Here is a 24,775-nt window from a genome sequence, read left to right as displayed (position 1 = left end):
CTTAACACAGGGTGTAAAAGTATTTTCACAGCTTCATGATACAATCAAACAAACAAAATGATCTAAAATGATAATAACAATAATAGCAATAGTACATACTAATAAACAGCCATATTAAAACACTATTTTTCTACATTTATTTTTGAAACACTTTTATTCATACTGTGAGCCATGTGTGTTTTTTTAATAGTTGACTTTTTCTAAAGACTGGGCGTTTTCTGATCTGTCTAACCAGCCTGGGTGTTTCAGCTACAGAGGCCGAGGCCCTGTCCGGCCTTGTTGGAAAATCATGTGATACAGGAGGACGAAGCTGTTTACGGCTGGCTTGAAGCGCATTGGGGTCATTTTTAATCTCTTGAAATAAAGCCCGAACACCCAAGTTCGGAAAAATGGACCCGGGCACGTTAATTTCGGCCATAGCGTTAAAGAATAAATCCCAACCTTTTGGTTTTCCACTCTTATTTAGTGTCCCTGTCTGCGTGGCGAACTTGATCAGATCAATCATATTTGTGCCAATAACGGGTGTGCCTTTATATAAAAATTCTCCTCTTTCATTCCAGGACGTTGTGGTCGAGTTTTGTGTCATTTTCCGAATTAGCATTTCCGTATTTTTACGGTGTCTCTGAGAGACGGCATCCAAAACGTCTCTTATGACAACATCAACCCTGTCTGTGGTCGGTTGCAATGCAGGGGTCTGGTGTGGCGCTTCAGTTTCTGGTAGGATGAGAGTCAATGTAGACTTCTGTGATTCCCGTTGTCTCAATAGACTCAGATAGCGCTGCAAAGTGTGAAAATACAGTTCCAGTTTTTCATTCGGTGATAGGGCACTATTTTGTAAAATACTTCTCATCTCATGGTCAAGCGTTTGCATAGTGTTTTTTGTCATATCTGTTTCTTCACCGGCATATGTTTTGATCTGCTCCAGTTGTTTTTCTGGTACAAGGTACATTTTCTCAGCGTGCTCCATTTTTACCGATTTGCAATTAGACCGGTGAGTAAAGGAATCGCTATGCCAAGTAGTTGGCCGATAAATCCACCAGACTGATTTATAATACGTTTCTTTCGTTTAATGGCAACTTTTTTATTGCTCAGATTTTTTATAATAATGCGTTTCTTTTTAAGAATGCCGATCTGTCTGGAATTTAATGGTAGGCTACCCTTAATTGCATTTAGCGCAATTTCACAAATAGCCAGAATTAAATCATCAGAAGCTGCACACAAAATGGACTTTCTCTGCTTTGGTTTTGCCTTTATAAGCAATCGCATGAGTTGTAAATTTCGTTTAATCCTGGAGGACATGGTGTTCGGGAAGACGTCTTTTATAAAATGACACAGGGGCCATTAAAATCACATTTTTTTATCCTTTGGGTTTTTAAACACGTAAGCCACCGGGCGCTGCGACAGGTATATGGATGCCCTGAGACGAAACTCGTCGGGCGTATTAGTATTTAAATCTACCAGTAGAAAGCCAAAGGCTGGCTTAGTTGCATCCTCATAAGCTTCCAGGAAGTAGCGCCACCTTCTGGGGTACATCTGACGGGCCAATATTGATATCTGTTGCCTGTCTCTGGGGTTCTTAAACAAAACAATGTATTTTGCATTTAAAGCTATAGTACGGCTCTGTTTTCCCTGGCAAAAAAGATTCTACACAATATAGATTACGCTCAGATTTCTATGATGAACATACTTTGTGAATGCCAATTCCAACTCATTACTTTTACAGGCAGATTGCATGAGGTCATCGACAACCACCAAGTTTATCTTAGCACGGGGCAACAACGTGTCGTCATTTAGAGAGTCCGGGAGACCTTCGACAAATTTTATACATCTGAATTTTTTCATCAATTCTGTATAGAGAGGTTGCCAAACGGAATAACAATACAGGATATTTTGAGGTTTGTGTGACATCATCTCTGTCCCGGATTCTAACAATGTTTTCACAAAAAAAGATTTCCCACAGTTGCTCGGCCCGCTTAAGATACAGGAAAATGGGTGTTGTAAACGAATGTCCATTATTATTTTATTTTACTATTATTATTTTTTTTTTCTCAGTATCAATAGCCAAAAGGTAACGACGTGAAATGTTTAGTTAATACACGCTTGTCATATACAACTTGCTGTGTTTTTTTTATTTTTCTGGTTTCTATATGCCAGTTGCGTTTCACCCTGACAATGCCAATATCTTCGATTTTAATATTTTTATGTTGTGAACACCCATTTATATTTTCTGCATACTCAAAAACCAGTTCTTTCAAGCTTTCAAAATTCACCTTTTCACAGTTCTTAACATTCAATGTTATACCTTTAACTTTTAGACAGGTTTCACCGTTTGATAACTTGTAAGCATAACTTTTCGGGCCACTGCTTACAAATTCTGTGATGTATTCATTTGTTGGAAGCTTGCTCGTCAATTCTCCTAAATAGCAACCGGTTTCTGGGTCCCACTCGTTTGCTCTGGAAATATAAAGAATTGAATCCGTGTCATAGTATAGTATTCTTTCGTTCAGTTTGTTTAAAAGATTATACAATTCTAATCTTGCATAAGCTGTAGTAAAACTCGCAATAAAAATGTTAACATTGGAAGGTGTACTGTAACGATCTTTATCATATGTCCAAGTCACACACGCACATTCATCATCAATAAAATCACAAGTAGATACCTCATAGTTTGGGGCGAAAAGTAATTCAAACAGTTTTTCCGGGTCCGTAACTACAGATGTCCGTGGCAAATTAGGTCTTTGTGCAAACTTACCCCACAAGGAATTTAAAAAAAGTTTTGCAATTTGTCTTCGGGCCGGATTTTTTTTAATCAGGTGCTCACTTAATTGTACACCTTCCTTTTCATAAAACATGGACACATACAGTTTACACTGTTCTGTGTTTAGACAGCTCTCAGGATAACCCGACGATTCTTGCTTAGCTTTTAAATGGGCATTAATATACTCTGAAAAAAGTTCAGTAGAGCTTTGTTCAAAGTGCCATATCTCATAAATGCTTTCAATTCTGTAACCCTGCTGTACGGCTGCAAACAATTCCGGTGTTGTCCAGCAACCGGTTATCGCTTGTTCCTCGTGAGAGTGTGTGCAGGGGCTCTGCTGTTGTGACACAGCACAAGTATAACAAAGCGTAAAATATAATTTTTTGTTTATTTTGCATGGCAAAACAGGGAATACAAGATTTCTGGGTGGATACACCCTCACCCAGGCTAATCCAAAATACGTTTCTAACGGTCCAAAGTCCTTATAAATAATTTTTGGATGACCGATTGGATATCTTTTGGTTTTATTCACATATGGATATAAACTCGTAAAATCATAGTAATGGATTTTTTCACCAGCGCAAACCTTGTAATATAAACGTGCTGCATTTGTTTGTCCGTCAAAGAGAGATTCCCGAGGGTTCAAAGCCTCTGGGAGTCGTGCGGTTTTCAGGAAATTCTGCACACTGGTGTTTTCACGAACCATTTGTCGCCAATTATGTTCCCAGATTTGATGCACCTGAAAACCCTGCATTTTTAAGTAGTGAACTTTTTCCATAGTTCTTGAATAAAGCGAACCGAATGACGTGTTTGTAACACTATTCCATGATTTTTCATTATAACAGATATTACACCCGTGAAAAAAACAACCGTTAAATTCAAATGCCATCTTTATGCCGTTATTTTCGGCATAGCCGTCTAGATAATATTTTCCAATACGCATTTCACCTCCGGGTTTTAGCGCGTGGCGAATATCTAGTTTATCTTGGGCCTCTAAATACATGAGCCATTGAATGGCCGGTGTAGAGTAGCGCTTCTGTATTCTGTGATAACTGTCTTGTAACGGCAAAGCTATGGTTTGCTCACGCAAAAATTTAAGTCTAAACATTGCCATACAAACACTCGCTAAAGTAACATATTGAAAAGGATCAATCGATAATATTTTGTATTTGATCTGAAACTGCTCGTCTAAATACACCTTTGTCGTTTTGGTGATCTCCATAACCTCTTGTCTGAACAAAATACAAGCCGACCTTAGAATCTCTACATCTAAGCGACAGTGCATTTTTAATTCCTTTTGAAAATCAAATGCGTCATTCTTGTGATTAGAATACCATAAAAGAAATTCTTTCTTTTCGTCTGGCATCATACTTTCCACACCATAAAATTCTACAGCCGGTCTAGGCCCGACATAATTTTGGTTCTCAATCGTGTTAAAAAAATGAGGAAAGTATCCTTTAGCCCCTTTAAAACCCAAAGCCTGCGGTAATTTAGACAATTTTGATGCTAAAAAGTTCAAAGAGTCTATGAATCTGATGTTTAAACCTTTCACCGTTATCGACATGATTTTACCACCAATCGTTAACAAATCCATTTTCATTTTTTCTTTTATTAATTGACTAATTACAAAATAACTGTCATAGGATTTTGCATTGTGTGCAATAAAAGTGTAATTCTTAAACTTACTATCTATAAAAGTTGATATAAATCTTTCAACACAATCGTTTCCGGCAAATTCCCAGCTTGTGTTACCATCCATGTGTAAAGCGTATATGTAATTCGGTTCGTGTATACCCGTGTCTTGCCGACATTCAAAATCATAAAATATATATTTTTTTGACACAGGACTCTTTAATAACGGTTGCATATAACATAAGTGATTGTCGCAGCTTGTGATTGTTTCTTTACAATGAGGACATAGCCTCGGTTTGCAACGGTGGGTAAGCTCTGTATAACACTGACAGTAAGTACAGTATTCTTTCCACTGGCATGCTTGTTTGTTTTGGTGTCTCTCATGGCAATCGTTTGATTGACAGATGATTTTGCATATCCGGCATCTGGTTAAACAGCCTGTTACTTCAATGCAGGAAGCATCATGGCAGGCCCTGCATGTATTGGCACAAACATGGCGATCTTTGTGAGAATAAGCAGCATGGCAAATTTCGCAAAAATAATTAGCCCCGATAAATTTCTTCACGTTTAAAATCCCATAATAATGCTCATTGTGTAAGAGTAGGAAAATCACTTTAGAGTTTGTAGGCGTAGGACCCGTTGTGAAGTATTTCCACGTACTCTCATGCATGTATAGTACCTTTATAGAAACATCTAATAGACGCTCAAATTTTTCTACATCTGAAAAAGATATTTTCTTGTCACCCAAAAACCCCAATTGTTTATGCATTTGTCTAGCTTTTTGCAGAATGCAGCTATCCGGTTTACCTTTCCGACTGAGTAAGCGGATGACAGCGCCTGCAAAACATAAATTACCCCGATATGAGAAATCTACTAATAGACGTCGTTTAGTATTAATAATTTTACTGAAGAGTAATGTGTTAATTCTAAGTCTTGCACCACCACGCATGTTTTTCACAATGGTTACTACAAATCGGAGAGAAGAATCTGTAATAATTTCTGTATTACTTTGCAGCATCTGAGACACGTAATTTAAAAAGCCTGTGGCGTCAAAGCTGTCTAGATTCTTTTTTTGGGAATAAAGATTGTTTTGCAAACTCGGGGAAATAAGTCGCAATTGAACAAAATCACAAGGTGCAATATTCGGGGATAATGCATCTAAAAGACCCTGAATACTTTGATGGACGATGTTTATGGCCTGTGTATAGGACTTAATCCTATCCAAATCGATAAAACGGAATTCGTAGTTATGCTCTGTAGCTCTAAACCTTTTCATCTGTCTTTCGGATTCCCTTACAATTTCAACATGTGCGTTAAGAGCCGAAGAATCTGTTTGGTCTCTTGTTCTATTAGCCCTAGGACCCCGGGTACATTTCAATCGCCTTTTCTGATAAGCAGACAGCCGTTTGTATTTATTTTTGATCTTTCTGATCATATTTAAAAATGTGTTACTAGCTTTCATTTTAGCTTGCCTTAGTCATATAGAATTTGTACCAGAACCGGTACCCAGACTTGTGCAATCTTTTAAGATCACGCTTTCCAGTCTATGCACCCTTTGGTAAGCTGTCTGAAGTTCAACTACCGGTATGTGCTCAGAATCAAAAATGCCTGAGATACAGGTCAGAAGATATTTTTTTAAAATATTACTCTGAGGACATAATATCTCCTCGATAAAGGCTGATAAAAACTGTATACCTTTACGTCTATTGCTAAATGAATTAATAATTCTAATAGCACACATCAGCCATTTCTCGATTAAATGATGCACACGGCTATCAACTTTATCATCTGAATGAATGGTTTTTCCAGACTTGGTTGTTGCTTTCTCTGTTTTCTTTCCTTTGGAAATGCTACCAACGGATTGCCCAAAATCTGAAAAAAATTAAATCAACCACAATCTTAATAGCTATATAAAATAAATATGGATACGTACAGAAATTCATTAAGCTCGCCGACCCAAAAGGGCCCCGCGAAAAAGCGACACACACCCAATCTTTTCATCTATACAGTTTTGCTCATTTTCTGAGGCCTTTGGGCGGCAAAGTTTTTATCAGTCGGGTGCACACAGGGCTAAGCAAGGTTAGCAGTCCACATCAGGGCGTTGGTCAGCAAAGTTCTTATCAATGGCTTGCACACTGGGTTATGCAAGCCGGGCCCCCTATCCATGTGTTGCTCTTGCCTAACGTTAGGGTACAGTGAGCACTATAATAATAATAATAATAATACATTCTATTTATATAGAGTCTATTCCATGCACAAGGCACTTACGGGATATAAGAAGCAGATCATAAAGTCATAAAGAAGATTACGACCAAAAAATCAAAGAAAATATAAATAAATAAAGCACAAACACATACAGGCTGACCCCTGAAGATCACAGGTGTCCTTATTGTCTGTGATGTGAACGCCAAATACATACACACTCTAGATTTTGATATTAACAACAAAATTTTATTTTTTCTTATTTTCATACCTGTAGGTTGCCGAGGTGCCGTCACACTTCCTAATAAGGTGGTTGCAACTCGTCTTGGCGGTTTTGTGGTGGCTTTTCTCGGTGAGACGGTCGTTAATCGAGATTCAAGCAATTTCTCACGTGCTGAAATATTGTTAAAAATAATAATAAGCTGGTGGATGTATTTTTATTATTAACAGTGTACATACAAATATCCTTATAACCTTTAAGGTGTAAACCAATAGGTTTTTTTTTTCACTAATTATACGTGTATATATATTATACAAATCTTACCGGATGATTCGGTACTAATTCTATGTCGATCAGAAAGCTGAGCATCAAATTCAACTGAATCTAAGAAGCGAGCCATAATGTTCCAGGAATGCAGAATGCATTAAAATATTTTAATATGTAATTCGGCTCAAGTCAGTTATATATTAGGCTGATAACCATCTAACATTAATCAAACATTATCGTTTATAAACACACGGTGAAAACGTAAATAAAAATATTCCATGGAATTTTATCATTTTATGTCATGTATCAGGGTACCTCTAGAATGTTCCAATGTTATCACTTATAGACAGCCGGTGAAACGTATATTCCAATGAATTTTTTATCAAATTTTATTCTATGGGTGCCTCTAGAATGTTCCAAGAAGGCCCGCGGGGTCAAGTACACACGTCTTATCTCAACGATCGGCAACAGATGTTAATTTTGTAAAGAAACCTAGAATTCCATTTTACCATTTCATTTATGACATATCATATCATAATAATATACAGAATTTAAAAGTACACGTCCCAATTTTGCTCTTCGGCTCGGATGCGAACCCTGATCTCCTGGCTTAGAAAATGACAGCTCTATGCGTGCAGCGTCACCGGCAACATACGTACTAAATGCGCCGGTTCTTTTTTTTTTTCTTATTTTAAGGCACAAGTTCATCATACCATGGGTTAAAAAGACTAATGAAACGTGTACACACCATCATGACTTATATATACATAAATATTAACGCTTTATCGGTTTTTTTTTTTTTTTTTAATTATTTATCATACAAGACCGCCTGCCCTGGCCTGTCTTACCAATTTATAGGCCTATCATAAATTAAATGGCACGTATTAAAAATGACAACAAGAGCATTTCATTTTACCTTTAAATTATGGCTCTATAATAGCATATCACAACGTAATGCACAATCATGATAATATACACAATTTAAAAGGACATGTCTTACTTTGCACTTCTGCTCGGATGCGCCGTGAAATCTCCTGGTTTAGAAAAACAACCGCCCGAATACCCGAAGCATTATTGTATGTGTTACAATATTTTTGTCTGTTGCTGTTTAATCCATATGCTAATACATTTTCCATAGACAGAGTCGTTCGTACTTTTTTGACAGCAACGCCATGTTGCCTTCAATCCATACACATTTCACACTCCCGCCAACAGGTCTGTATCCTGATTGGCGGGCATGAACATGGGACGGGCTCGTTGCAGTCAGCGCATGCCCGAACCAGACCGGTGTAATGCCATTGGCTAGCTTAACATGAGGCTTGTGTTTATTGATTGGTTAAAAATATGCTGGCGGGTTATCTTAAAAAAATCTTATCTTTAAAGGCTTTGATTGGCCGAGCGTTGTAAAAAGCTTCGCCCAAAAGCATATTTAAAGAACGATTTTTGCATCGAAAACCTCAGGCCTGTGATGAGCTAAGGTGTCCACTCCGTTATGACTGATACTTAGCAGGCTGGCATCGTCCGCCGCTATTAAGGTCAGAATGGAGGCACTAACACTTGTTTACAGCTAAACCATTCTTCTGACCAAGCGATTGCTGGCTGGCTGAGACCACCGCTTTGCATGGTTTTAACCGACCGCTTACCAGTGTCCCTGTGTCGCTGGGGCCAGTCGAGCGTTCTCGATTGTCCGTCGCGGCATCGCCGCTTGCTGCAGGCCGTTTACCCGTGTTGCTGGGGCCAGTCGAGCGTTCTCGATTGTCCGTCGCGGCATCGCCGCTTGCTGCAGGCCGTTTACCCGTGTTGCTGGAGCCAGTCGAGCGTTCTCGACGGTCCGTCGCGGCATCGCCGCTTGCTGCAGGCCGTTTACCCGTGTTGCTGGAGCCAGTCGAGCGTTCTCGATGATCCATCGCGGCATCGCCGCTTGCTGCAGGCCGTTTACCTGTGTTGCTTGGCCAGTCAAGCGTTCTTGCTATGTATTAATAAAGTATCTATCTGTCTGGGGATTAATAAAGTATATCTGTCTGTCTGGGGATTAATAAAGTATATCTGTTTTGGGATTAATAAAGTATATCTGTCTGTCTGGGGATTAATAAAGTATATCTATCTGTCTGGGGATTAATAAAGTATATCGGTCTTGGGATTAATAAAGTATATCGGTCGGTCTGGGGGATTAATAAACTATCTGTCTGGGGGTTAATAAAGTATCTATCTATCCATCTCAGCAACACAACATCACCTGTTGTCTCTTAAGAAGCAAGACATGGATTCTGAAGCAACAAAAGCGACCGTTAAAGCAGAGACCAAGCTCATCCTTGTAGAAGAATACCAGCCTATAGATGGTGAACCAGAGAAATCTAAACGGGTAATTTTGAATGAATTGTTTTTTCTTGGCTTACAGTTGTATTGCTTTTCTTGGCTCACAGTTGTATTGCTTTTTTCTTTTTAAAGGAGCAGCCCAAAAGAGAAACTCGCCAGTCCGTGAAAAAGACTGAAGCATCTGCTGGAGGCCCGACGACATCTGGCGTGAAAAAGACTGATGCACCTGTCCTAGACGACAAGACCTTGGACATGGTGAGTCTGGATCCTGGGTTTAAGAAATTTTCCGTTAACCCTATCTACAGGGCGGTACAATAATAGGTTCTCATTTTATTTTATTTTAACTTGACAGATTGCATGTGCGGAGCCCAAGTATTATGCAAAAGAAGTAATTTCTGCAACATTGAAAGGTCTTATCGCTAAAAAGAAAGATGATTTAAACCCTGATGTTAAAGAATTAATGCGTGACATTGAAAGGCTTACTGAAAGAATGCCTGGCTTGGTGGAGTGTTTCCTTTTTTCAGATAGAAGGGCCGATGTAAAAAGCATACCGGCTATTTCACGTGTGACTAGATGTATCTATAGATCAATAGGGAATACCGTTCCTGTAATGACACGTGATACATTTTTGTGTCTTTTAAGCCGCATAGCCCATATCTGTTCCAACACTGAGGACGATTGTGTTGAGAAGGCTATCCAGATGGCTTCTGATATATTGTCCAGAATTCTGTTATGTTTTACTGATACACCGTTAGGTATATGCGTTTTTCGTGTGGGAATATAACTTTTCTTTTTCCCTAGAGTGACTTTAAGATGGCCAGTGAGGTCTTTAAACACGTTTTAAAAGATTGTTCAACTTCAAGTCTGAAGTCTCAAGACCTGTGTGTAATTTCCCAAACACCTGACAGCCATCGCAGTCACAGAGCCGGATTGATTTTAATGAAACATTGTGTGAACGCTGTTGTAGCTTCCGTGGTTAGCACCTGTGTAAGAGATGTATTAATGGGGTCTTGTTTAGCATGCCGTTTGGGTGAAGAATCTCAGGATGGTCACACTTGCCTTTTACTAGAATCTGATTCTGAGGAAATGTACCCTTGTGTTTCCAGCATCTGTCAACAGATCAGTATGAAAAGATTAATTCAAACGGTGTTTTCTATGGTTAAACCCCTGTGTGGATTAAGAATTGTGCAACCGACTAAAATTTATATTCTTAACTGTCTGAAACAGTTTGTTGCCGTAGTAAACAGTTTTCAGCTTATACAAAAGATGCATCATGCAACAAAACCCAAGATTCGGGCAGCTGCTTTTCAACTTGTCTCTAATCACCATTACAGTTATTTTTTAAAACCAACATCGATTTACAGAAATCTAATCAAAAGGCCTTATCCATGCTAAACAAGACCTGTATGTGTTATATTTTCTGTTGACTAACTGTTGTATTTTGTTTTGTTTTGTTGTCAGAGGATCCAAGACTCGGCAGCTAGAACAAGGAAAACCTGGTCCCAACCCATCGTGACACGTAATACCTATAGAACATATTCTCCTTATATTATATCTGCTAGAAAAAGATTCATTATGACCATAATCGGTCGCTCAGTCGTCTGGGCTTATGTTTTTAGTTCTGTTGAACATTTAGGGGAAAAATGTGATGAATGTCAAGAGAACAAATGCATACCAGATGGACACATTTGTAATATCTGGTTCACTAAACCATTTATAGCATATAAACAGAGCTTATTTATGCTCGAAAGGGCTAGAAAGGATAGACTTGTGTCCTGTGTGCGTGCTTTGCTAAAAATGTATAACTTGCCTTGTTTTCGTAAAGCTATCAAGAATGATGTGGATGATATTATAGCAGAGTTTGAGAAGGGCGAGATACCCATTGATGCTTACGCACAACTAATTCAGCCTGTGAAGACCAGCTTTATGTGGTCGGCTCTGTTCCAAACAGAGAAAATAGGCTTACATAATTTAGTGAAATACAAATATATTAAACATGTGTTGGCTTAAACATTTTACTTAGATGTATTACCGGCTCACTGATGGGTTGGGACCTGGTTTACAATTTGATTTGTGTTTTCAACAGTGTATACAATTCTTGTATTTTTGCTTCTTTTTAAATTGAATTGCTAATCTGTATTCAAACAAGCTTGTGTGACTATTTTACAACTGTATAACCTGCTTTTATTCATACTTTTAAGCAATTAATGTATAACAGTGTGTAACCCCGGAAAGTGAAGACAACATGTTATTTTGCTATGTTTGGAATTTTGCTTCAATAAAAATTGTTTAAACCACTTTTTTGGTATCTTTTTGATTCATTCAATAAAACTTGTTGTTTTAAATCACTTTGGTATCTACTATACGCCTTGCTTTATAAAGGGCATGGTTTTACATGGCTGTTTGGGATGCACTGCATTAAATCACTTTGGTATCTACGATATGCCTTGCTTTATAAAGGGCATGGTTTTACATGGCTGTCAAGGTAACGGTATGCTCTGGACATGTTTGGGATGCACTGCCAGGCTCCTTGGGTGTGTAATAGAGCCTCTCTAAAGTTTTCCTTTCCATCCTCTTGCAGGGGGTCTGTCACTCAAGCTCTCTGTACTCTCTGTACACACCCGGGCGCTGTAAGCAGATAAGAGCAGGCTCACTCAAGCTCTCTGTACTCTCTGTACACACCCCGGCGCTGTGCGCAGCCACGAGCAGGATGCCTGCTCCGCCCCAAAATCACTGACTTACCTTTTGACGCCTTACAGGGGCCCGAAGCGCCGGCTCGGATCACAATGATGAACAGACCCAGTTTTTAGGATCAAGGCTAAGAGCAGCCAACCATTTTTCCTTACGCACGACTGACAAAAGGGCTGGTGCCGGTCAAACAGCGCACCCGACAACAGGCAGAGATCAGAGCGCAGGGAAACACCCAAATTAACTCAGGTGGCATACGGTGGGTACCGGAAATGCCAAGGGGGGCGGGACAAACACCTGTCAAAAAGGTATGATGTATAAAAGTGACGCTCCTTTACTACTCACATGCACATGTATTAAAATTCACGTTCATTGGAATTTATAAAGTGGAAGTGTGTGCAACTTTGTTTATGCACAGTTTTATGCATCTGATATTTTTTGTGCGTACGCACATTTCTAGTTTTGTCTGTACGCCATGTTTTAGTGTGAATTCTATGTAAGGTGTTATACATGAAACCCCTAATGGTTGGCAACAAAAATCTGATTGCATTTCTGTAAACCCAGGATTATGGGGACCAGGTGCAGAGGAAATAAGAGAAGTGACACTTTGGCAAGCGTCTTCCTTTTAGAAAGAAGCCATTCTGGCCTTTGCCTATTTTCCTATTCCTTCTTCACTTTGTTCAGAATTTTAGTTTATTCTGCTTTGAGACAGATCAATAAAAGGTTATAGTGTCGTGTATTTTAAAACTTTATATTTTTTTGCGCTCACACAAACAAAAATGAACTTAATATTACAAGGACAGTTAAAATCAAAGTGCCTTCTCTTTCTGAATTGTATAACCTCAAAATAAATACTTTGCTCAAGATGGACAGAGTGAACTTGACACTTTAAGAGGTAATTATCATCAAAGCATCTCCTCTTCTAGAAGTGTACCTCACTTATAAAATGTTTGTGCAGGAAGATGCCTCAGGCTGTGCTGATTATCTTTATAACCTCCGAAAAATGGGTAACCCTGGGATTAGGAACTGCCAAATTAGTTTACAGCTTGGTAAAGTAAAAATGCCAGACATACGTAAAAGATCAAAGACTTTAAGCAAAGTCATTTATCACATTGACAGTCAGCCAATCAAATGTGTTTAATATCACATGTTCTGGAATCCCACATTGAATTTCAAAATAAATCTAGCTTGTCCAAGATAAGAAGACCAGAAGGTGACATCAAAAGAAGAAATAGCGACAACCAAAAAGCAGCAACCACAGAGTGATGTCAGGAGAAGATGACACATGTGCGACGGTCCATGCTTCCAGAAGTATGACATTTGGACCAATGGGCTTTCCATTCTTCATCCTCTTCATAGCTGTCCTTACTTCCCACTTGCTAATCCATTGCACTTCCTGATTCACTATCTCCACATCATCCAACCTTCTCTCTCTCTCATTCTCTTCATTCATCAGCCTCTCAAAGTACTCTTTTCATCTGCTCAACACACTCTCCTCGCTTGTGAGTATGTTTCCATCTTTATCCTTTATCGCCCTAACCTGCTGCACATTTTTCCCAGTTCAGTCCCTCTGCCTAGCCAATTGGTACAGGTCCTTTTCTCTCTTCTTAGTGTCCAACCTCTCATACAACTCATCATGCACCTTTTCTTTAGCCTTCACCACCTCTCTCTTCACCTTACACCTTATTTCCTTGTACTCCTGTCAACTTTCTGCATCTCTCTGACAAAATCCAACTTCTTCTTCGCTAACCTCTTCCTCTGTATATTTTTCTGTACTTCCCCATTCCTTTCCTTTTCATCCCTCCTCTGTCCAGATGTCACACCAAGCACCCTTCTTGCTGTCACCCTTACTACATCTGCTGTAGTTGTCCAGCCGTCTGGTAATACTTCACTGACACCCAGTTCCTGTCTCGCCTCCTCCCTCAACTCAACCTTGCAGTCTTCCTTTTTCTACTTCCACCATTTGATCCTTGGCTCTGCCCTTACTCTCCTCCTGTTCTTGATCTCCAATATCACCCGATGCTGCCATCTACTACACTTTCCCCTGCCACCACTTTGCAGTCTACAATCTCCTTTAGACTGACCCTCCTGCATAGGATATAATCTAACTGTGTGCATCTTCCTCCACTCTTTTACATCACCCTATGTTCCCCCCTCTTCTTAAAATATGTTTTCACCACAGTCATGCCCATCCTTTTTGCAAAATTCACTACCATCTGACCTTCTGCATTCCTCTCCTTGACACCATATCTACCCATTTTGTAGTTTATAACCAAGTAATGAACCTGAGGGGTAGAGAAACACAGACACAGGTTTTATAGAAACATATTTAAAAACTATTTATTCTACTCAGACTCATAGTACAAAATTAGGAAAAACAGTCTTGTAGCAAGCACAAATATTCCACTGTATTTAAGTGCAATGTCTCTTTCTACAAATAATTTCAAAAATATAACTAAAGATAATAAAAAATGAAAACAGATTCCTTTCCCTAGTTCTGTTTCAGAAGCAGTTTTAGGCAAAGCAATTCTACAAAAACTTAAAATCTTAACAAACAAAAATAATTCTCATGTTGAAGCTCACCAGTTGACTTTACTCTCTGACTGCCTCCATATTGCTCAGAGGTTTCCTCCTTGACAAAACTTGACCTTCTCTGCAAGGTAATAATAAGGCTAAGAAGAACCACCCCCACCACCCAAAGCAACCTTCCTCTTTCTCCATATAATATATTGCAGAAGGTCCCAGACATAAACCTCAGCACTACATAACCCTCTCTTTGCCCTGTAAATAAGAGGATCATCAGATAATCATTTCAGCAAAATCTTTCCCCTCTCTATGTTTGTTATGTTACACTCAATCGTTTAATTACAATTAAACTCAATCCTTATGAATCCTTCTTCAATCCTCCCTTCAAAGGGAGCTCACATTGCCCAAATTTGCGATGGTGCGTACCTCCCCCTAAAAGATACACCAGTTAAAAAGGATTTGGGGGCAAACAAACATGCACTTAACTCCACTGTCCAGGAACCTGTCCCTGAACCTCACACAGGTAATACCACCTGTGCCACTCTGGGCCCTTAACTCCTTTACATTTTTGTCCTTTCAATAATAATAATAATGCATTTTACCAGCAACCAATCTAGCATTTCCTTTATAGAAGTGGAGCAATGCCGGGACGGTCTGAGTGTGCTTCCTTCCATGCATTAACCTCATGTAGCCACTCCACCTCTTCTCCCAGGTGCATCACTCACACTGCACTGCTTTCAAGCAATACAGCAAGCTTAGCTTCTACTACTAAAGCAAAAATAGGACTATAAATAGTTTAAATCTCACCCACACAAAAACCCTGTGACCCATACTACCACAAAGAGGAGATGCCCTACAATATGGAAAGTGAAGCACTGTAGCAGTCAATTCTGAATGAAGTTGGACTGTCTATTTTTCATGACACGTGACTGCAAGTGGACAGGTGTGAGGTGGAGGACATATGTGTGGATCTACATAACAAACAATGTGGTTGTTGGGAATAAAGGAATTTATGTTTTAGGATGTTGTCACCCCAAAACCCTTCCACGATAAAACTGATGGCTTCTGCGTAAACACTAACTCTCTGATCGAGTCTTATGGCATCAGGCTGGGTTTTCCTTATATCCCATTTAATATCCCTTTTGATAGTCACCTAACCTGTCACTAAATGACTTGCAATAGACTGTTGTTTCATCCACGGCTGGTTCCTTCTTCATATTTGATGTACCTGGGATATGCAGTGTCACACCATAATCCTCTAAGTAACTAAGGTGGACTAGATGGGTAAATATACCTAAACAGGTGTATTTGTATAATTTATCATTTATGCAATATACATTTAAAACACCATTTATTTGATTTAATATAAAGAGCCCACCATACATTTTTTAAATATTGTGACTTTTGTAATACATATTAATAAATCAGTATGTTACAGTAAATCCAGTATTTCAAATCACAATAATCAAAATAGATAAAAACACTCAAATAAAAGAAAATGCAGTAAGTACTGTAAGGCCAAGATGTGGTGCAGCTTTTTGATCATTCATGCTTCTTATAGCACCGTTCATGCACTAATTTTCATCATCTGAAAATGATTTAAAAAGGCAAAATTTCAGTGTGAAAGAAGAATTAAAGGATGCCTGTCAATCCACAGGAAAAAAATAACATTTCAGTCACATCACAACCAAACTGTTTTCATTTCTTTAATGTCAGGCCCCATTAATTAAGTTGAAGGCCTGCTATTTTTAGTTTAAATTTGCTCCAGACAATAGCCTTGTAGGCTTAGAGATACCAGGTCTGTTTGTTGCAGTGGAAAAAGCAATTATTTGGACAGTAAGGGAATTTGTTTTCTACATGTAGCTGACAGTTTGGTAATGTACAGTCCTTGAGAGAGATGATCACAGCAATGCCAGCCACAGGCAGGTAGTGGCAGAGATTCTGATTTTTTATTTGTGTTGACCAAGCATAGTATTGAAACATGATTTTAAATCACCCAAAAATGTCAGTGTTTGCTTTATCACATTGCCTTTTTTGTCTGTAAACATTTCATGTGTAAATAGAAACCCGATGGTCATCTTAAAATATTTAAAATGCTTTATGTTTACTTTCATTGCTTGAAACTACAATAGCATTAGATAAAAGTGGTTGTTGTGATAATATTTTTTCCATTTGAAAGTCAGGCATCCTGATCCCCTTAGGTATTGCAGAAGGCTATCAAAAATAGTCTAAAGACAGAACCACAAAGGTATTAAAGGGCCTGCTATCAATCTTTATTTTAAACTTCACCTTTCATGATGATCACCATAAAATACAAATACATATTCTAGCATTAGGTTATAATAAAATAACAATGTGCATACTTTTGAAGTCAAAAGATAGTAAAACTTGACAGACATACCAGCTATTGGGTCATGATATTAAAAACATTTCAGCTGCAGGAAAAGTTGAATAAATCTTCACTCAGTACTGAAACCAGAAAATGTGTCTGAAACCTCAAAAGATAAAGAGAAAATCTGGGCAAAAATATATATATATTTAAAACCATCTCTAGAAGTTGCTTCCTGAGAATGCATATTTTAAATGTTGAGGCTTCCTGAAGCAAACAGATCACTCTGCCCTAACAAATGCTGTTGGGATACTAATAAAATAAAAGTAAAGAATTATGGAAAGTATGCTTTTTCATGCTATGGAAGCTTACAGTATTTCCACCATTCATACACAATTTTTTATTACATTATTTCAAAAAAGTATTGTGCTATTTTGCAATAATTATCATTTTTTTTACAAACAATTTCATTATTTCACAGCAACTACTGCATTATTTCACTGTGTACACATGTGCTTGGTCATCTAGTGAAAATTTACTGTGAAAGAGGGTAAACACGCATGTAGCATACAATGAAGTTATAAGAATTGGACAGATGTTTTAGGCATATACAGTACATTTATTCCTACTTGTGCATCGGGATAAATTTAATTCATGCAGTTTAGGGTTTCAGGGAGCTGGTGGTCATTATACTAGTGCAGGGTGTAAGGTAAGAAGCAAACATGGTGAATGATTGCCAGTCTTTTGCAAAAACGATTACAAAAGGCTGTGCTGCATGCAATCTAGTAACAAAAACCTATCAACAACGTATCTGCTTAATTTTAATCCAGTTTTTTTGCTATTGATATTTTGAAACAGTATGATTTTGTGGTGCAGCGGCCATTGTTCATACCTTGAATCTTTGTGGGCACGGGTTAGTGATGGATGTTATTTATTAACAGTATATGTAGAACTAAGCACACTTTGTTAATTGAGAAGTATTCCTGACACAGTATTCACAATTAAAAAAAGTACCCATACAAAGTGTAAGAAAGGCGCTATATTGCGTCTGACCCAACACAGATTGACACGGGAGGCACGTGTAAAATAAAACAAATATTTATTTTTCTTCACCTGTGGGGCATGTCTTCCCTGTGAACCCCATAGGCATAACACAGTCCCAAGTATAAGTACTCAAAGTACCACAAGCAAAACACTTTCTCTTCCTCCACCACTCCTCCTTGGCAACTTTGTCCTCCTCCACTTGACTCTGGCCGCTGAGTGGTGGTCACTGGCTCCCTTTATTCGGTACCCAGAAGTGCTACAGGTGCTTGATTGCCGACATCCGGCTGCTCTTCTGGGTGTGGCAAAACCAATGCCCAAAAGGGGCCAGCAGCTCCTGCTGCAGCACCCACTGGCGGCACCTGTGGAACCCAACAGGGCTGCACAGAACTCCAACCCCCATGGAGCCCTGTGGGAAGCTAAGGCACCGCTCCAATCCAGGGGGGCGGCCATCCAGCGTCCAGGGGGAGGTATTGTGCTGTCCATGGCTGCTCCTCCTGTATATATAATGAAGGCATGGGACCCGGCCATCCACCACATAAGTTAAGGACACTCAGTTAAATTAATCCAGTCAAAAATTCAAGGGGGGAGCAAGTAAACCTCGTGCAGATCCTGATGCTGTGAGTCAGGAATACTAGCTCTGCATTACCACTCTGCCTTTGTTTAAGCTTGCCACTTGATTGCACACGATGTCCATGTTTAACTTCTCCCTCACTTGCTGTCACTAGATGGCTTGAGCATGCAAGTACACAGTGTTACTGGCAGCAGAAGGCAACATCTTTGTGAAATAAAATGAAATTTTTGTGAAACAGTGCAATAATTATTTCAAAGTAATGTAAACATTATTGCAAAATAAACCAATACTTTTGCTAAATAATGCAATAATTTTATTTTGGAGTAGTGTGAATAATCTTATGTATAATGCTGGCTGACATTTCCAAATAAAAACAGATGAATGAAGCAAATGGGGCAGCATAATCTTGCAGCTGTGTTTCTTAGTATTTGTCTATGTCCTCAGCAGAAAAAAAGGAGGAATTTTTCTCAATTTTTTTTTGGCAAATGTTGTAGGGATGTGTTATGATTTGAAGTGAGGCCCACAGCGAAAATGGTGCAAGACCTTCAGATAGACACCAAACCAGGCAAGGACCTTCACTAAGCAAGCCCAGGATTTTCACTCCAGCCCAGACAGCTCCCACACAATATCTAGCAGGCTCCAAAACTGGAAAAGTAGCCTTTAAATTTGAAAATATTGTTAAAGTTAAAAAAAATTCTCAGTGTGCCTCTCAAGGGAAAGGAAAGTGTGAAAAACCTTTGATTTGAAGATACCAAACCATCAAATAATTTTTATAAATCAAAATCTTTATTTACAAAAAGAGAAAAGAGAAATAAAACAAAAATGCTCAGTAGAGCAAGAAATGTTGCCTAAAAGGAAACACTGTAGCAAACAATTCCTAGAGCAAAATCTGCAAGAAGTATCCAAAAACCAGTGAAAAGTAGTCATAAATACTAGTAATTCCAGTAGAAAAACAATACTTACAAATTTCAATGCCCCACTCCTGATCTCCCCATGGCTTAAATAGTCAGAGGGGGTCCCAAGAATGGTTATGTCTTGGTGGCCCCTGCCTCTTCAGTTGAAACCCACAAAACACAAGGCACATGGGACAACATCAATGTACCTATTGAAAAGAAGGAAAGATAAAAGAAAAACATTTTACATGAAAGAAAACAAAAAATAGAAACAGAAACATGGAAACTTAATTAAAAAAACAGTTGAATACACATGAAATATACATAAGCCAGGGCAATGACCCTGGCTGAACTATAACAGGATGTCTCTTCTGACCTTAGGCAAGTTTGGAGTTTGATTAATCGTGATAACTACTTTACAATCGTTAAACGTTGTTTTGAAAGTCTGCAATCAAAGTTAACAACACATTTTCAAGGCACTATTTGCTGATGACTAACCATGTACTTGCTATTATTCTACTGGTCATCAGCAGACTGATGTGTCTTTCTCAGCTAAGAAATAGGAATGTTTTGAAAAAATAAGCATAGTGATGAAGTGGAATGAACCAACATTTTGGTCACTAGAAATAAAATTCTACATCTTTCTTTATATTTATAACTTTTATTATTATTTTGCTTTGTGGTCATTTTGTGTTTATCCTGTAAGGTACCAGCCTTATATTTTTACCATAGCTATGCTTTTTGCTGGTCATATAATATTTTCAAGAAATCATTTGTTGATGGTTTTGCTTGAAGTCAAGAGTCACACCATCTGATTTTCTTCTTTTTTCCTAAATTCCATTGTTTTCTCATAATTTAATTCATTTTCAGAACATCAAAAGGAGGAGCACAAGATGTGAGTTCCAGAACATGACTGAAAAGTTGTGCACCTTGAAGAAGCAGATTCGGCAGCTGCCCATTTGCCATTCCCAACTGAGAGAACAAAAGGCGAGTCTGCAGTCAGTAGAGAATGCTTTCCATACTTTCGACTCAACAGCCTCCATATATGAGCTGGCAACATCAGCTCTGCAAATAGAATGGCAGAGGCAGCCGATGACACAGGGATTGAGACGATGCTTTCCCTGCTTTACCCCAGCTTACATGTAGTCTAGGTCATCCCCTCCTACAGAGCCCAACCTGCCATGCAGCAAATGATTTGAAGCTCTTAGCTCTCTAACCCTGCCACAAGACCACTGAAATGAGCTTTCCTGGTTCTCTTGTTTTGGACATTGCAAAGAAAGATATGCCAGTTTCCAAGAACTAGAAAAGGCATCAGAACTCTAGTACTGCATTTCGGAGTTAATGACATTCACCATTGTCAGTCATAGGTACAGCAGACAGACTTCTGTATGCTTCTGCAAGTCTTCAGAGTGATGACCACTGCTGCAAGGATCATGTCAGGGCCTTGGCGATGATAAGACAATTGTACTAAGCCCTCAAAAGACTCTTCTCTCTGAATAACTGGCTGAAATTTGTCTGTGAGAGGTATATTATTGGCTCTCTTCTGGGAATGACCATATATCTTACAAAGGGATAGTGTGCACTCCAGTAGGAAAAATTTCAGGATTCTCACAGACAACATAAGTATGTTAATGACTACTTAGCTTTAGTCACCAACACAGCATTAAACAACATTAAAATACAAAGCAGATGTAGGACAATTAACTAAACAGGTGTATAATATTGGCTTTTTAATAACTTGCTACATATGCCATAAAAAGAAATACAATGAAGAATAAATGTCATCTGTATCTCTTGTAGTCTTTTAGATTCAGGGTAGCCATATCATTGTAAGACTTAAGTTATTTTAATTAATTTTAACGTATAAGATAATTAGTTATTGGTAGAATAATAGATTTCTTTATTCTGAGTGAAACGTGGTGGCTTGGCAAATATTTTCATAAGTCGGTGGAAATGCCTTGGTTGAATATCTAAGTATTATTATTAAATGAATATATATTATATATTCATATATTAACCATCTATCATCTACCAAAATATAATACTTTCTTTGTCAATTAATTTTCAGATTTAACATCTATTATAATAATTAATTATGATAAGTTCATAAGTTCATCGCTCATTGAATAATAAAATTACATTTTCGTATTGAAAATCAATGTGACCAAGAATCAAGGGAGCTTGATTCATGAGTGGAGCTTAATGGGTGGCCAGCCCTTTGGACCCCACAGCTGATGTGCTACTGTAGATTATTAAAATAAGGCCATAGCTACCGAAAGGGATGCCCCTTGCCAACTAAATGCATTGCAGCAACCAAATCATAGAACATCTTGCAGTTCATGACCAAGATAAACTAGGATGATGGAAAGAGACACAGACAAAGCAATAGATGGTACAAAAGACAACAGCATTTCTTATTTAAATTTATCAGCAAAGATGATTTTTAGAGTCAGGTCATCAAGTCTTTTAACACTGTTAAAAACAGTAACAACAGAAAGAAAAATCTAGAAGAAAACCAACAATCTGATTCCCTTTTCTTTCTTCCTTTATTAGGCTGCTCAAGAAACAAAAATGATCTTAAAAGAAAAACTACACACTCATAAAAATAGATAAGCAGACAATGGGTTTATAAGTCTCATCCCCACATACAGTACATTAATGCAAACTATCCACTATCTTCTCTTCTATATGTAATCCAGAAGGTCTTTGAGACTGGAACCCCTTGCAGTAGACAGACAACAAAAAAGGATGATAGTTGCTAATGCCCTGATTTGTAGGACTGCAGGATTTTGCCCTACAAACCCCGCTGATGCCTATTTTCTCCTTTCAAATGCAATTGTGTGCCTCCTCATACATTACGTCACACAGTTCATTTCCTACCCCAAGCTTGTGCATACTCCCTTCACCTTCACTTTATGCACGAATCCTCCAATGTAAACTCCAACAGCTTGACCAAACTGCTTTGTCCACCTCACAGCAATGGAACAGCATCAAGACAACCTCCCCTGCACAGATAAGCACATGAGCCCCATAGTGCTCCACAACCCCAGTATGCCACGAGTGCAAAAACACGCAGAGCTGTGCAGCTGCTTTCCCACTAGAAACCATCACACCTCCCCAAAACATCGAAGATAAATGCTGCATCATTACATTACTGCTTACAACAGAAAAGTTGATCTATAAATAGTTAAAAGTAAGTTCTATAAAATGGCCCATCACATTGTAAATATGTTAAAAATCAACTAAAACGATAAGTAAATCCATTCTGCATGTCAATTACTCTTATAACAGTGCAAATCCAACATTTTGGTTGGGCCTTAGCAGCACTGATGGACCTATCCAACTGTTAGGCTTGTCTATTAATGATTTGTTTTATGAGAATACTCATAATTGTATTTATATATTCAATAATAATTAAATAGCCTTTTTTATTGAAAGGCACCTCACTATCAACCATGATTACTTTCTTTGCCCAGTTATTTGTTACTGGTGATAACTAAGCACTTCGTTAAGGTGAAGCTTGTTTGTGCATGCAAAATTGTAAATGTTAATTTACAATTAATTGATAACTAACTACATAGAGAACAATATTTTTCAAAACTTACAGTATGAATACTGTAATACTGTAATTAATACCTTGTGGGAAGTTGTATCATATTCTTCTCTTTCCTTTGCTGCATGTGTGCATGTCCCGCACCCGCTGTTTGCGTTTGTACTGTACCTTCATGTTCTGTCTGCCTGGTGATGTTCTATTCTGGTGTTAAGTGTGTAATTGTTATAGAGCATAATATTTGATTATTATAATATTTAATCAATATATATTTTTATATTATGGTTACAGCATCCACTGTGGTGTTGAAAACATTTATTGCATTTATATTCTGGTTGTGTTTTTGTGCTGTTTGCGTTAACTCTAGTGTGGCTTCTGAGAAAAAAATCTCTTCTAATGCCCATAGACCATAGAATGAATAGATTAATAGGTTGAATTAGGATGAGAAATGAAATTTATGAATAGACGTAGAAATGAACAAATCATTGATTTATTGATTGAATGGTTTTGCAGATCCTGGAACTTTGGTATGTTGGTTCTGCATCTAACAGAGTAATGTTTCTCCCCAGTTTTCCAACCTTACTCTCAGAGGCAAATAAATCAAAGCATTGCCAATTAGAAAGAAAACTCGTGAAAGATCTCTGAATAATTTATCTGAAAAAATGGACCGATACAACAACTAATTAGGATGAATTAATTGCTTGTTTAACTAATTAATTAGGATAATAGGCTAAAGTAATTTGGGCTTTTAGGTTAAATTCATAGGCTTTTTAGTGACACATTTTATTCCCCGGTTTGTTCTTGGTTATAGTGAAACTGAATCAAGATTTTGTATCACATTTCAATAAACATTTAGAGTTTGTCCTGATTCAGCATAAATAAATGCATGGACATATTTATTTATTTATTTCCCAAAAAAGGCATCCCACACAGGAAGGGTGATTGCCTTCTATTCATTCTAGCTAGCTAGGCTCTATCACCTTGTGACCCTGGCCCTAGTAAGCACATTCAGAAAATGAAGATGTAGACAGATATATGAATTATATTATAGATTAGCCATGATGAATTGATTGATTGATGTAAAGGAGCCTTTTGGGAAAAGTCCTTTAATTAACTATAATATTTGTGACTATAGACTTTCAATAGGGGGTATATAGCATTCCTTTGCAAGTTTATCTGTATTGTATTTTTGCTAAGATTTGAAACACATTGATAAGACTGAAACAGGGAGAATTCCAACATTTCTTTATGGTGCATATTTTCTACATTTTGGAACAGGAATAAAATCAAATGACCCAGGAACATCACTCTGCTGGGTGCTGATTGCTAGAATGACTATACTGATCGACCAGCTCTTTAAAAATGCCTCTTTGCATTGGTTTTCACCTCTCTTTATTTATTTTGTACTACTCTGTCTCTTCCAGGTTAGATCGATTGAGATTAATGTCCCTTGCTCAAGGACGTCCTTTGGACAAGACAAGTAATGACTCTCTCGCTACAAAGCATTGAAAATGACAGATCAATAAAGATACAGTATGAGTGTGTCCTGAGCACATATCTGAGTCTTTTCCTCTCACTGTGATATGGGCTGTGCTCCCAATAACTCTTCGATGTGTTTTCTTTTACTACTAATTGCCAGTTTCAATGAATTGTTTTACATTGGAAAAAAAATCTTTTTTTCTACAGTCTTTTCAAAAGCAGAAAAAAATCTACCTATTCATTGATGGTCCAAATGTCCTAAGAGATAACCTACTGTTTTTTCAGGTGAACAATGAGTCA

The 24,775-nt window shown here is 38.1% G+C and overlaps 1 protein-coding gene across 1 annotated transcript in view; it reads left to right on the top strand.

The window, feature by feature from the left end:
* The window catches only part of LOC127529677 (uncharacterized), a 1,084,638-nt gene that overhangs the window by 221,893 nt on the left and 837,970 nt on the right, over positions 1 to 24,775 (top strand). The window lies entirely within an intron of this gene.

Source organism: Erpetoichthys calabaricus, chromosome 11 (genome assembly GCF_900747795.2).
Source record: "Erpetoichthys calabaricus chromosome 11, fErpCal1.3, whole genome shotgun sequence".
Classification (NCBI taxonomy): Eukaryota; Metazoa; Chordata; class Cladistia; order Polypteriformes; family Polypteridae; genus Erpetoichthys; species Erpetoichthys calabaricus.
Note: the sequence above shows the minus strand (reverse complement) of the source record. Positions and strands in the feature narration are given on the sequence as shown.